Genomic DNA, 15,472 nt, shown 5'->3' on the forward strand with positions numbered 1-15,472 from the left:
GTGATTTCATTCATATGCAAATCCAGAATAGGGGAATGTGTAGAGATGTAGAACATAGATTAGTGATTGCACGGGGCTGGGAGTAGAGGGAATGAGAGAAGAGGGAGGGTAATAGCTAAAGGACTCATGGTTTCTTCTTGAAGTGATAAAAATGTTCTAAAATTGTGGTAATGATTGCACATATCTGTGACTATTCTACAGGTCGTTGAATTGTACACTTTAAATGTACAATTATAAATTTATAATTATGGCATATGAATTATATCTCACTAAAGCTGGTTTTTAAAGGGTCACTTGTTTCATTTTAAAAAGCTACAAATGAAAAAAATGAGCAAAAATCTTTTTTTTGTAGGTATCAGTGAGTGAAATCAAACAATATTTATCAAATATATTGGAACAAAAAAAATCAATTAATGTGATCAATAAAAAAGAAAATCTCTTAGAAAAAAAGAAGAATCAGCATAAATTAAGAATAAAAGGAATTCAAAATAAACATCTGTGGAAAAGAAGTAAAAATCATTGTAAGTAGAATGCCCTCTCACAGGTAACTTAAAAATGACTTCATGTACTCTAAAATCAAATTTTGTAGCTACATTCCAAAAAGTCTTAGGATATGGTCATAAAGAGTTATACACACAAAATCCTTAAATTTTGTCAGTTTTTGTCCACTGACTTAATTTAGAATTTGTACTGATGGTAATAAGCAAGGTTGATAATTAAGACTCATGAATAAAAAAACCTCCATAATTATGTAAATAAAACATTTCAGATATTCTGTTAATAGAAACCCTCATTCTTTAAAGAAAATTGAAGTTAATATAGTGCTCTTTTATTTCTGGTCTAGCAATCTTAAACTGTCTCTAGTAAAGACATAACTGATTAGTTGATAGATTTCTCTGGATGCAGGAAGAGTCTAGAAAATATAAACAGTGGAAGCGCGTGCTCACCTTCCTGAGGCACACTTTCCCCTTCGCGAGTAGAGCATGGGTACAGAATTTCACCATCCTTTGCCTGATTTCATCAAACAAGCCTTCTGACAGGTCTCCCATGAAGCTATCTCCTGGCTTCAGGGCATCTTCTCCAGTATGACCCAGCCGTGTGACTGACAGGGTCATGGTGCTCGGCCAGGTGTCAGGCCTGAGCCTCTGAGGTTGGAGAGCTTAGTTCAGGACATTGGTCCACCTGAGACCTCCCAGCCGCTAGAAATATCAATCGGTGAGAGCTCTCCCAGAGATCTCCATCTCAATGCTAAGACCCAGCTCCACTCAATGACCAGCAAGCTCCACTGCTGGACACTCCATGCCAAACAACTAACAAGACAGGAACAAAACCCCACCCATTAGCAGAGAGGCTGCCTAAACTCATAATAAGTTCACAGATACCCCGAAACACACCACCGGATGTGGTCCTACCCACCAGAAGACAAGATCCAGCCTCATCCATCAGAACACATGCCCTAGTCCCCTCTACCAGGAAGCCTACATATCACACTGAGCCAACCTTACCCACTGGTGGCAGACACCAAAAACAACAGAAACTACAAACCTGCAGCTTGTGAAAAGGAGACCCCAAACACAGTAAGTTAAGCAAAATGAGAAGACAGAGAAATACACAGCAAATGAAGGAGCAAGGCAAAAACCCACCAGACCAAACAAATAAAGAGGAAAAAGGCAGCCTAACTGAAAAACAATTCAGAGTAATGATACTAAACATGATCCAAAATCTTGGAAATAGAATGGAGAAAATACAAGAAACGTTTAACAAGGACATAGAAGGACTAAAGAGCAAACAAACAATGATGAACACAATAAATGAAATTACAAATTCTCTAGAAGGAATCAATAGCAGAATAACTGAGGCAGAAGAACAGTTAAGTGACCTGGAAGATAAAATAGTGGAAATAACTACTGCAGAGCAGAATAAAGAAAAAAGAAAGAAGAGAATTGAAGACAGTCTCAGAGACCTCTGGGACAACATTAAATGCACCAACATTCGAATTATAGGGGTTCCAGAAGAAGAAGAGGAAAAGAAAGGGACTGAGAAACTATTTGAAGAGATTATAGTTGAAAACTTCCCTAACATGGGAAAGGAAATAGTCAATCAAGTCCAGGAAGCACAGAGAGTCCCATACAGGATAAATCCAAGGATAAACATGCCAAGACACATATGAATCAAACTAACAAAAATTAAATACAAAGCAAAAATATTAAAAGCAGCATGGGAAAAGCAACAAATAACATACAAGGGAATCTCCATAAGGTTAAGAGCTGATCTTTCAGCAGAAACTCTGCAAGCCAGCAGGGAGTGGCAGGACATATTTAAAGTAATGAAAGGGAAAAACCTACAACCAAGATTACTCTACCCAGCAAGGATCTCATTCAGATTCAACAGAGAAATTAAAACCTTTACAGACAAGCAAAAGCTAAGAGAACTCAGCACCACCAAACCAGCTTTACAACAAATGGTAAAGGAACTCCTCTAGGCAGGAAACACAAGAGAAGGAAAATACCTACAATAACAAACCCAAAACAATTTAAAAAATGATAACAGGAACATACATGTCGATAATTATCTTAAATGTAAATGGATTAAATGCTCCAACCAAAAGACATAGACTGGCTGAATGGATACAAAAACAAGACCCATAAATATGCTGCCTACAAGAGACCTACTTCAGACCTAGGAACACATACAGACTGAAAGTGAGGGGATGGAAAAAATATTCCATGCAAATGGAAATCAAAAGAAAGCTGGAGTAGCAATTCTCATATCAGACAAAAAAGACTTTAACATAAAGACTATTACAAGGCACAAAGAAGAACACTACATAATGATCAAGGGATCAATCCAAGAAGAAGATATAACAATTTTAAATATGTATGCATCCATCATAGGAGCACCTCAATACATAAGGCAAATGCAAACAGCCATAAAAGGGGAAATCGACAGTTACACAATCATAGTAGGGGCCTTTAAACCCCACTTTCAACAATGGACAGATCATCCAAAATGAAAATAAATAAGGACACACAAGCTTTAAATGACACATTAAACAAGATGGACTTAATTGATATTTATAGGACATTCCATCCAAAAACAACAGAATACACTCTCTTCTCAAGTGCTCATGGAACATTCTCCAGGACCGATTAAATATTGGGTCACAAATCAAGCCTTGGTAAATTTAAGAAAATTGAAATCGTACCAAAGATCTTTTCTGACCACAACACTATAAGACTAGATATCAAGTACGAGAAAAAAACTGTACAACATACAAACACATGGAGGCTAAACAATACACTACTAAATAACCAAGAGATCACTGAAGAAATCAAAGAGGAAATCAAAAAATACCTAGAAACAAATGACAATGAAAACACGACCACCCAGAACATATGGGATGCAGCAGAAGCAGTTCTAAGAGGGAAGTTTGTAGCAATACAATCCTACCTCAAGAAACAAGAAAAATCTCAAATAAACAACCTAACCTTACACCTGAAGTGATTAGAGAAAGAAGAACAAAAAAAAACACCAAAGTTAGCAGAAGGAAAGAAATATGGAGATCAAATCAGAAAAATATGAAAAAGAAATGAAGGAAATGATAGCAAAGATCATTAAAATTAAAAGCTGGGTCTTAAAAGATAAACAGAATTGATAAACCGTTAGCCAGACTCATGAAGAAAAAAAGGGAAAAGACTCAGATCAATAGAATTATAAATGAAAAAGGAAAAGTAACAGCTGACACTGCAGAAATACACATGACTATGAGAGATTACTACAAGAAGCTATATGCCAATAAAACCCTCCAGAAAGTAGGCATAGAGGGAACTTACCTCAACATAATGAAGGCCATATATGACAAACCCACAGCCAACATCAGTCTCAGTGGTGAAAAACTGAAACCATTTCCACTAAGATCAGGAAATAAGACAAGGTTGTCCACTCTCATCACTATTATTCAACAAAGTTTTAGAAGTTTTAGCCATGGCAATCAGAGAAGAAAAAGAAATAAAAGGAATCCAAATTGGAAAAGGAGAAGTAAAGCTGTCACTGTTTGCAGATGACATGATACTATACACAGAGAATCCTAAAGATGCTACCAGAGAAGTACTAGAGCTAATCAATTAATTTGGTAAAGTAGCACAATACAAAATTAATGCACAGAAATCTCTTGCATTCCATTCAGTAATGATGGAAAATCAGAGATAGAAATTAAGGAAACACTCCCATTTACCATTGCAACAAAAAGAATAAAATATCTAGGAATAAACCTACCTAGGGAGACAAAAGACCTGTATGCAGAAAACTATGACACTGATGAGAGAAATTAAAGATAATACAAACAGATGGAGAAATATACCATGTTCTTGGATTGGAAGAATCAACATTGTGAAAATGACTCTACTACCCAAAGCAATCTACAGATTCAGTGCAATCCCTATCAAACTACCGTGGTATTTTTCACAGAAATAGAACAAAAAGTTTCACAGTTTGTATGGAAACACAAAAGACCCTGAATAGCCAAAGCAATCTTGAGAAAGAAAAACGGAGCTGGAGGAATCAGGCTCCCAGACTTCAGACTATACTACAAAGCTACAGTAATCAAGACAGTATGGTACTGGCACAAAAACAGAAATATAGATCAATGGAACAGGATAGAAAGCCCAGAGATAAACCCATGCACATATGGTCACGTTATATTTGATAAAGGAGGCAAGAATATACAATGGAGGAAAGACAGCCTCTTCAATAAGTGGTGCTGGGAAACCTGGACAGCTACATGTAAAAGAATGAAATTAGAACACTCCCTAACACCATACACAAAAATAAGCTCAAAGTGGATTAAAGATCTAAATCTAAGGCCAGACACTATAAAACTCTTAGGGGAAAACATAGGCAGAACACTCTGTGACATAAATCACAGCAAGATCATTTTTGACCCACCTCGTGAAGAAAGGGAAATAAAAACAAAAATAAACAAATGGGACCTAATGAAACTTCAAAGCTTTTGCACAGCAAAGGAAACCATAAACAAGACCAAAAGACAACCCTCAGAATGGGAGAAAATATTTGTAAATGAAGCAACAGACAAAGGATTAATCTCCAAAATATACAAGCAGCTCATGCAGCTCAATATCAAAACAACAAACAATCCAATCCAAAAATGGGCAGAAGACCTAAATAGACATTTCTCCAAAGAAGATATACAGATTGCCAACAAACACATGAAAGGATGCTCAACATCACTAATAGTTAGAGAAATGCAAATCAAACCTACAGTGAGCTATCACCTCACACCGGTCGGAATGGCCATCATCAAAAAGTCTACAAATAATAAATGCTGGAGAGGGTGTAGAGGAAAGGGAACCCTCTTGCACTGTTGGTGGGAATGTAAACTGGTGCAGCCACTATGGAGGACAGTATGGAGGTTCCTTAAGGAACTAAAAATAGAACTCCCATATGACCCAGCAATTCCACCACTGAGCATATACCCTGAGAAAACCATAATTCAAAAAGAGTCATGTTCCACAATGTTCACTGCAGCACTATTTACAATAGCCAGGACATGGAAGCAACTTAAGTGTCCATCGACAGATGAATGGATAAAGAAGATGTGGCACATGTATACAATGGAATATTACTCAGCCATAAAAAGAAATGAAATTGAGTTATTTGTAGTGAGGTGGATGGACCTAGAGTTGGTTATACAGAATGAAGAGAAATATCTGGAAAGGGATAACAAATACCGTAGAAAGAGAAAAACAAATACTGTATGCTAACACATGGAATGTAAAAAAAAAAAAAAGTTCTGTGGAACCTAGGAGCAAGACAGGAATGAAGATGCAGACATAGAGAATGAACCTGAGGATGTGGGGAGGGGGAAGAGTAAGCTGGGAGAAAGTGAGAGAGTGGCATGGACATATATATACTACCAAATGTAAAATAGATAGATAGTGGGAAGCAGCTGCATAGCACAGGGAGATCAGCTCGGTGCTTTGTGTCCACCTAGAGGGGTGGGATATGGAGGGTGAGAGGGAGATGCAAGAGGGAGGGGATATGAGGATATATGTACACGTATAGCTGATTCACTGTGTGATACAGCAGAAACTAACACACGATTGTAAAGCAATTATACTCCAATATAGATGTATTAAAAAAAAGAAAATATGAACAATGTCGCCATAGATTCTGTGTGCAGGAGTTAACTAGTGCTCAATTATAAAATTTAAGGCTCATTTTCAACATTTAAGTCTGATACATGAAAACTTTCTCTTTTCTAACACATATGTATGAGTTTCTATAATTTAACATCTTATTTAGGAGAGGGAATCTTCTTTGGCAGAGATAAAGTAAGAATATCAGTTTTTAATGACATTATAAAAATATGTACATATCTTAAAGTTCTTTTAAATCTAAATCATATACATTGAAACGTACATTAGACCATTTTTTGGCATAGAAACATGGGCTGCCTTTTATTTAGCATTGGTCTACTGATTGGCATTTCTAGTATAAACCACACTCAAACTGTATCATTTATGATTTCCCATCTCAGTTTTTTAATGAAAAAAAGGAGCTAAAAATATTTATGGAAGAAGTATGGGCAAGATCCTTCCAGATATTTGCAGACTTTCCCCCCAGTCATTTATAAATGCTTTGCCTACAATTAAATTTGATAACTTTTAGTGGCTCACCTTATCATGTTTTTTCATGATATTTCAATCACTTTACATAGAAACAACATTTTCTTTTTGTACTTATTTTAGTAAGTTTACATATTGTTTGGTTAAATTCTGTAATTATAATAACAGCACAATTGATACAAATAGATTTGGGATCAAGCACTCCTGATCTTTGGTAAGTATGCAAAGGGTGGGAACAGAAGTAACACCTGTACTAAAGAGAATCCCACTGGCCACAAACTAGTTCAATATGCTGTGGGCATCGGTCAGTAAGTTGGATAGAAGACACGAAAATCATTGATTAATTTGGCGAATAAGGTAGGTAGAGGTTGTTTAAGAGAGCTTCTGCTGTTTAAAAGAGTAACTAATGTCACCCTTCAAATGAGATCCCTTTCCCTTATATGGAACTGGTTATATTATACCTAATAATAATAGATAATAAGCTAATTCTAATTGAGCATCCCCCATATTTTTTAATGTTCACTTAACTTAAGATAGGTTATATCATTTCCACTTTGTAAGGTGTGAAACTTGCAACACAGAGAAATAATTTGCTTAGCATTATAAAACCAATATTTAGTAGGGAAACTAGGATTTGAACTTAGATGGTCTGGTGTTAGACGGTCTGGTGTCAAAGTCCTCTAGCTCTTAGCCACTATACCATATGCATCTCACAAATGTATGCTGACAATATTAAGAAATTTTAATCCCTTGCTTCTCAAAATGGCTTAGGGCAAATATTGAACTGTATGCTAAAGATGCTCAATTTCCTGAGCACCAAATTTACTTGAATATTTTAAGGGAAATAAATAATGGTAGAGACTACCCTTGTGGCTCAGTGATTAGGAATCCACCTGCCAATGCAGGGGACACGGGTTCGAGCCCTGGTACAGGAAGATCCCACATGCCATGGAGCAACTAAGCGCATGCACCACAACTACTGAGTCTACACTCTAGAGCCCGCGAGCCACAACTACTGAAGCCCGCGCACCTAGAGCCCGTGCTCCACAACAAAGACAAGCCGCCGCGATGAGAAGCCCGCACACCACAACGAAGAGTAGTCCCTGCTTGCCACAATTAGAGAAAGCCCGTGCCCAGCAATAAGAATCCAACACAGCCATAAATAAATAAATTTATGGGGAAAAAAATAATGGTAAATAATTGAAAACATTTTCATTTTAGTACTAACAGTATAATGTATGCAGTAGATTTCAAAACTCACACTTTGAATTATCAAACCTAAGACTTTAAAGAAATGTATTCCTGTCCTCCACATCTCTAGGGAGCATACATGCATTCATTGATGCCTACCTAAATGTTTCAAGGACATTTGAGAACCCCTGTCTTATAATAGTCATAACATCCATTCATCAAGATTTACACAAATTAGAAAATGTTTCCTTCTGCCAGAAGTAAACATAGAAAAGTGATCACTACTAATAAGAGCAATAGATAGACATTGAGAACCAAGGGATTCCAGAGGAGAGAGATGTTAGTTTTGGAGCTGGAAGGACTCTTACTGACCTAGTCTGTCCTTGGTCTTTATGAGAGTCTTGCTTCGACAAAGATTTTTAAATTTTTTTAATCTTAATATTTTAAGAGTATTTTTCCCACATTTACTCCAAAAGACTGGTTGACTGCTCATTTGAAGAGTTGGCTCTATATAGGACATAAAAATGTTGACATGCATGTTACTTGAAGTACCAGGTAGGATTTTTGACAGGAAACAAATGACACATTTAATTTGAGTCATATGGGGACTTCCCTGGTGGCACAGTGGTTAAGACTCCGCTCTCCCAATGCAGGGGGCCTGGGTTCGATCCCTGGTCCAGGAACTAAATCCCACATACATGCCTCAACTAAGAGTTCACATGCCACAACTAAGGAGCTGGTGAGCTGCAACTAAGGAGCCTGCCTGCCACAACTAAGACCGGACACAACCAAATAAATAAATTTACTTTTGAGAAGTGATGTATTTATTTATTTATTTTTATAGATCTTTATTGGAGTATAATTGCTTCTCAGTACTGTGTTAGTTTCTGTTGCACAACAAAGTGAATCAGCCATATGCATACACATGTCCCCATATCCCCTCCCTCTTGAGCCTCCCTCCCATCCTCCCTATCCCACCCCTCTAGGTCATTGCAAAGCACCAAGCCAATCTCCCTGTGCTATGCTGCTGCTTCCCACCAGCCAACTATTTTACATTCTGTAGTGTATATATGTCAATGCTACTCTCACTTCACCCCAGCTTGGCCCTCCCACCCCATGTCCTCAAGTCCATTTTCTGTGTCTACCTCTTTATGGAAAACAGTATGGAGGTTCCTTAAAAAACTAAAAATAGAACTACCATATGACCCAGCAATCCCACTGCTGGGCATATACCCTGAGAAAACCATAATTCAAAAAGAGACATGTACCGCAATGTTCATTGCAGCACTATTTACAATAGCCAGGACATGGAACCAACCTAAATGTCTATTGACAGATGAATGGATAATGAAGATGTGGCACATATATACAATAAATATTTTTTAAAAAATAAAAAATTAAATTTATATGAGTAAAATTTAGCCAAGGGCCTATTTCTAAAAGTGCAGACAGGGTGTGGAGAAACCTAGGATAGTAACCACAGTGGCATTACCACCCCTAGGTCTGTAGGGTCTCAGGGCAGTAGTGGCTACTGGGATGCTGAGAAAGAAAGCAAGAGGTATGTGGAGAGGACCCTCTGACAGAACTATGATGTGAGGTCAAGGGACTAAGCCAGCCTGCAGCAACCCAGACTTGGGGAGCTGGAGAATAAATAGTCCTACCTCGTTCTCTTCCTACCCTTCGTACTTCCAGCTGGTGCCTCTCAGCCAAATCTAACCAGAAGCTGGAGGGCAAGGGAGTCCTTTGAAGAAGCCCATATGGGCATAGAGCAGGATGGAATGGCTCTAGAAAAGCAATCAGAAGACAACGAACACACTAGGTTTTCCAGACAAGGGAAATTAAATGGCATGAACTAAAAGGATGAGGACATTTAGTGGCATGCATTAGAAGCATAGTTATTAAAAGTAAAGTTACAGAACCTTAGAATTAGGGAACACTAGAGGTCATCTAGTCTAGTATCTTTCATCAGATATTCCTGGCAGACGACACCAGCTCCTACTTAAATACCTGTGACTAAGCTCACTATATCATACAGGGCAACCTGTGACATTATTTAATATATCCCTTTCTTATAAAGTTAGCTTCCATTACACCAAAATCCCTTCCCCACAGTGATCTTAGGCAGCTGGAGGTGGACAGAATAATCCCGCTATGGGTATGGACTCCAGCAATGGAGCTGTGGCTCCCCTTCACTGGATACTGTGGCTCGTGCATATTGTTTCTAAGATCCTGTGAGTTGTTTCTGGCCCCCACTCATAGCGATTAACGCATAACAAACTTAGAGCAAACTGAAATCTTTTCACACCTAAAGGTACTAAGCCAGTGTATCAATCAGGGTTCAACCAGAAAAAAAGAACCAGTAGGAGATATATATTAAAGGATTTATATTAAGGTATTGGCTTATGCGATTATGGGAGCTGGCTGGGCAAGTCCGGAACCCACAGGGTAGTTTATCAACAAGGCAGACTGGAAGTCTCAGGCAGGAGCTGAAGCTGCTGTTTACAGGTGGACTTTTTTCTTCTTCAGGGAAACCTCAGTTCCATTCTTAAGGCCTCTCAACTGTTTGAATCAGCCCAACCCAGATTATTTAGGATAATCTCACTTACTTAAAGGTGCCTGCTAAATGCCCTCACAACAAAAACTAGTTTCATGTAGGACTTCATAACTGGAGACTGTACTCACCAAATAGATACATAAAGTTGACCATCACAGCCAGGTATCTCCTAATCCTTATGTGTTCACTAAATTTTTGAATCTAAGTGAAATCTTTTACATTTATGTCTATTTGTTTCATTGTGTTCATTTGGGACTATTTCAACCTATCAATTATATCAATCAAACTCTCCTAGTTTTCTGTCATTCATATTTTTTGACAAGCATGCCCTCCAATCTTTTACCCAAATTCTTGTTACAGACGTTAACCAGACAGGACCAAGTTTAGAGCCTAGAGCCCACAATAATCCACCATAAATCTCTAATATTATATTTACAGATAAAAATCTACATGTGATGAGGTTGAAAAAATAAAATTTTAGTTATCAGAATGCCTTGTACAGAGTGCACTGCCCTTGTCTGGGAAGATGCCTTAATAGGCATTGGTAGATAGAAGGTAGACAGACACGCCTTCCTGATCCCCCACCTTCAACCCCACACAGAAGCCTAGTGTCAGGAACAGTACCTATGGAATCAGTAGTTAAGAAAGTAGAGGAAGCCATGGAGAAGTAACCTTCCTTGGAACATTTACAAGCTATGAAATGAACCAGAAATATGGGTTATACATGGTTATAGAGCTGGCTAAAAACTTTGCTAAATCCCATTCTCATTCAGTTCCCATTTCAACATTTTGTGTACAGGATATCATAAAAAATGGGATATAGGTGTTTTATATAAATGCTACTCCCCAGACTTGTTAGTCCTTCAGAAAAGAAAAAGTAGATTGAACCTAACATTCTCAAAAAACTTCCTGATTCTTAGTGATAATATCTCCTTAACTCAAGGCTCACAAACTGTGTATAAAAATTTGTTCAAAAAATGAAAGAGAAATTAAGGAGATTGGCATCAAGCTGGTTCTAGAATATGAATATATTTTTCTACATCTTGAAAATAGGAGAACTATCTACCAATTTTCAGATCCCTATCACTTTTTCCTTTACCTAGAGATTGTCAAATATAACCAATAGCATTTGTTTTCCCTTTAATTCAAGGCAAGATCTGTGCCTGGCATTGTGTCTGTCACATACTTAATATGAATAAATATTTGCTGAATTAAATTGAGTTGAATTCTTCCTATATAGAGGTAGAATGTAAACTCAGATCTTCTGACTCCAAGTTCAGCATTATCTACAATATACTACAATATAGGTGCTACATAAAAATAATAAAACCTTACAGTTTTAGAGTATGTTTGAATGGTGTTTTATAGTTGAACACAATGCTTTCATATCCCATTACATTTTTTTAACGGCATGCTCATTTTCTCTCAGGGTATCTTATCACTAGAACTTCAATAACTAATTCTTCTTTCTGAGTCAGAATTGAGTCTAATAGAGTAATTATCTTTATTAAATTGTTAAAAAGACAAATCAATAATTAATCATGCAGTGGGAACAGTGGAGCCTTTTCCTGCAGGCAACTGGAACACTAGTTTCTTTGTCCTTCCTGACCAGATCCTTCCTGGCATTTCTTGGAATTAATCATCATTAATTTTGGTGATCAGACCATACAGCTCCTGTGTTCTTGGTTGGAGGGGAGTGTCTTAGAATCCTGCTTTAAGCCAGGGTTGGCATTCTTTTTTCTCACTTCTAGGGTCTGTGACCAGCTAGGCTAAGTTTATCTTTTGTATTCCACTTTATTGACTGTGGAATGTATGTGGAGGACACTGGGAAGTGCCATTCAGATCCTCTCTTCAAAGAGGGACTTGTTGCCCAGTTGCTGGAAATGAAGTTCACAGACAGCCTTCAGCAGTCAGTCCCTTTAGAGACTGTCTCAGGTGCGGACAACTGCATAGCCCAAAGTTATGCCTCCTTCCTGGGAGAGGCAACTTCCAATGACTAATCAGTTCGGGAACATAAAGGCCTGACCATGTCAGTCTAACTTGAGGTGAGTTAGAAGAGACATGTTAGCTCCAGAGTACCCTCTGGGGTCAGGAAAGGGTTTCACTGGGCTTGTTACCGAGTCCAAGCTTGTACTGCTTGCCACATGACAGGCCAATAAATCAAGAGACAAGTTAGTTGTTGGGGCAAGGAATAGAGACTTTATTCAGAAAAACAGCAGGCTGAGAAGATGGTGGACTACTGTCTCAAAGAACCATCTTACCTGAGTTAGAATTCAGGCTTCTTTTATACTAAGATTGAAGGAGGTATGGCTCATTCTTGCAAACTTTTTGGTGCAGGAATCCTTTGTTCCTGCAGCTGTCCAAGTAGGTCTGGTCACAATGTTCCTATATAACACCAAGAAGACAATTATTATTTTCTGTTCTGCAACTTTTTATCTCTATATGTATGGAAAAGTGTTATACCTTCAAAGGTCAGAACCTTGAGAATGGGTTATCATGTATATTTCAGGCTATCAGCAACATTCTTTTACAAAAGGAGCAGAGCCAGCATGGCTGAGCACAGGCAACAGAACACAAGGGTTAGAATTAAAGGAATAGATCTGATATGGAGTCAGGTTTGTTCTTCTCTGTTGCAGGTTGCATAACAGCTTCTCTTTCTGCCTAATCCAACTTCTTCAGCAGGTGTGCTTCCCAAGGGCACTTCTTCTTTCTTTCTTTTTATTTATTTATTTATTTATTTATTTATTTATGGCTGCATTGGGTCTTCGTTGCTGCGCGTGGGCTTTCTCTAGTTGCAGTGAGTGGGGGCTACTCTTCATTGCTGTGCGGGGGTTTCTCGTTGTGGTGGTTGTCTTTGTTGCACAGCACAGGCTCTAGGCACACGGACTTCACTAGTTTTGTCATGCAGGCTCAGTAGTTGTGGCTTGCATGCTCTAGAGCAGAGGCTCAGTAGTTGTGGCACATGAGCTTAGCTGCTCCACAGCATGTGGGATCTTCCCGGACCAGGGCTCAAACCTATGTGCCCTGCATTGGCAGGCAGATTCTTAACCACTGCACCACCAGGGAAGTCCCAAGGACACTTCTTGATAAATACTCCAAACTCTTAAAGTCTGCTTATCAGGGAACCCAATCTGTGTACCATTTAATATCTTTCCTATTACTTAAAGTTTTTCTTTAAATCAACACAAGTTTTTTTGTGAATGAATTTATTTTCTAAAAAAAATCACTAAAGATCTCCTATTCTGGCAAAATAGTGGTTTAATCCAATGTGAAAATCCTACTGCTTACAAATACCTAAAAATGACACCTAATATATGCCAAAACACTTTTTTTAAATGAAGGCCTGGGCTTACAAGAAACTGAAATCCCCAGGTGCTAGAAATAATGAAAAATAACCATGTGAGGTGATGTTTTGGCAAGCTGTGATCAGAGCTGGTAATGGATGAGCCTTGGATTTTAAATCCCAGGCTGGGAAAATAAAAAAGACATAAAGATCTTTGACAAGGGAATTGAGATGAAGAGTTATGAATAAAACTAAGAGTCTCATAGAGCTGTGCATACAGTGAAAGGGGAGATTAGGAAAAAACAACAAACCACCCACCATTATATGTAAATATCAAGGAAGCTTTTCCTCCACTTCGACTCTCGCAGGGAAAAACGTGTTCCTGGAAAATAACCTACACAATATCCCTGCACCTTATACAGATTTGAATTTGAATTTATGCCACCCGATTTTTGTGTGTGTGTGTGTGTGTGGGAACACTTTCAAGCCAATATGTTCACATACACAAATTTCTTTCCACCAATAAGATGATAAATCTGGAAACCTGAAAGAAGCAATACAAAATAACTTCGTGGAAACAATTCCACAATTCCTACATTAAAAGCCTTGTTGGGGGGGTGGAGTCAAGATGGCAGCGTGGGAAGACGTGCAGTTAGTGTCTCCCCATAACTAGGGTGCCTGATGGCCGCTGGTAGGATGCCCAAGGAGACGGGAGGAACACCCAAGTGAACCCCCAAGTGAACCCCCAAGTGAACCAGCTTGGTTCACAAGCCAGGGGTCATGCAGAAGCTCCTGCGGTGGGTGCTCTCAGTCCGAACCACTGGACTAACAGAGAACCTCAGACTCCAGGGGAATATTTATCGGAGTGAAGTCTCACAGAGGTCCTCATCTCAGCACCAAAACGCAGCTCTACCCAACAGCCTAGAAACTCCAGCGTTGGAGGCCTCAGGCCAAAAAACCAGCAAGATAGGAACAAAATCCCACTCATAAAAAAAAAGGAAAAAAAAAATGAGACGGCAAAAAACTTTGTCACAGATGAAGGAGCAATGTAAAAACCTACGTGACCAAATAAATGAAGAGGAAATAGGCAATCTATTTGAAAAAGAATTCAGAGTAATGATAGTAAAGATGATCCAGAATCTCAGAAATAGAATGGAGGCACGGATTGAGAAAATACAAGAAATGTTTAACAAAGATCTAGAAGAACTAAAGAAAAGACAAACAGAGATGAACAACACAATAATTGAAATGAAAAAATACACTAGAAGGAGTCAGTAACAGAATAACTGAGGCAGAAGAATGAATTAAGTGAGCTGGAAGACAAAATGGTGGAAATAACTGCCAAGGAGCAGAATAAAGAAAAAAGAATAAATAGAATTGAAGACAATCTCAGAGACCTCTGGGACAGCCCTAAACACACTAACATTCGAATTATAGGGGTCCCAGAAGAGGAAGAGAAAAAGAAAGGGTCTGAGAAAATATTTGAAGAGATTATAGTGGAAAACTTCCCTAACATGGGAAAGGAAATAGTCACCCAAGTTCAGGAAGTGCAGAGAACCCCATACAGGATAAACCCTAGGAGAAACACACCAAGACACATTTTCATCAAACTAACAAAAATTAAATTCAAAGAAAAAATATTAAAAGCAGCAAGGGAAAACCAAAAAATAACATACAAAGGAATCCTCCTAAGGTTATCAGCTGATTTTTCAGCAGAAACTCTGCAGGCCAGAAAGGAGTGGCAGGATATACTTACAGTGATGAAAGAGAAAAGCCTACAACCAAGATTACCCAGAGGAT

General features: G+C 38.3%; 1 protein-coding gene across 6 annotated transcripts in view; it reads left to right on the plus strand.

The window, feature by feature from the left end:
- SEL1L2 (SEL1L2 adaptor subunit of SYVN1 ubiquitin ligase) overlaps positions 1–15,472 on the plus strand; it is a 118,382-nt gene that overhangs the window by 31,984 nt on the left and 70,926 nt on the right. For 3 of the 6 annotated variants that reach the window (XM_060284613.1, XM_030872658.2, XM_030872659.2), the window contains exon 2: positions 353–521. The exons of the other annotated variants lie outside the window; for them this stretch is intronic. The gene's annotated coding sequence lies outside the window, so the exon portion shown is untranslated. The remainder of the gene's footprint in view (positions 1–352; positions 522–15,472) is intronic. 6 annotated transcript variants of the gene reach the window in all.

Source organism: Globicephala melas, chromosome 15 (genome assembly GCF_963455315.2).
Source record: "Globicephala melas chromosome 15, mGloMel1.2, whole genome shotgun sequence".
In the NCBI taxonomy this organism is placed as follows: domain Eukaryota; kingdom Metazoa; phylum Chordata; class Mammalia; order Artiodactyla; family Delphinidae; genus Globicephala; species Globicephala melas.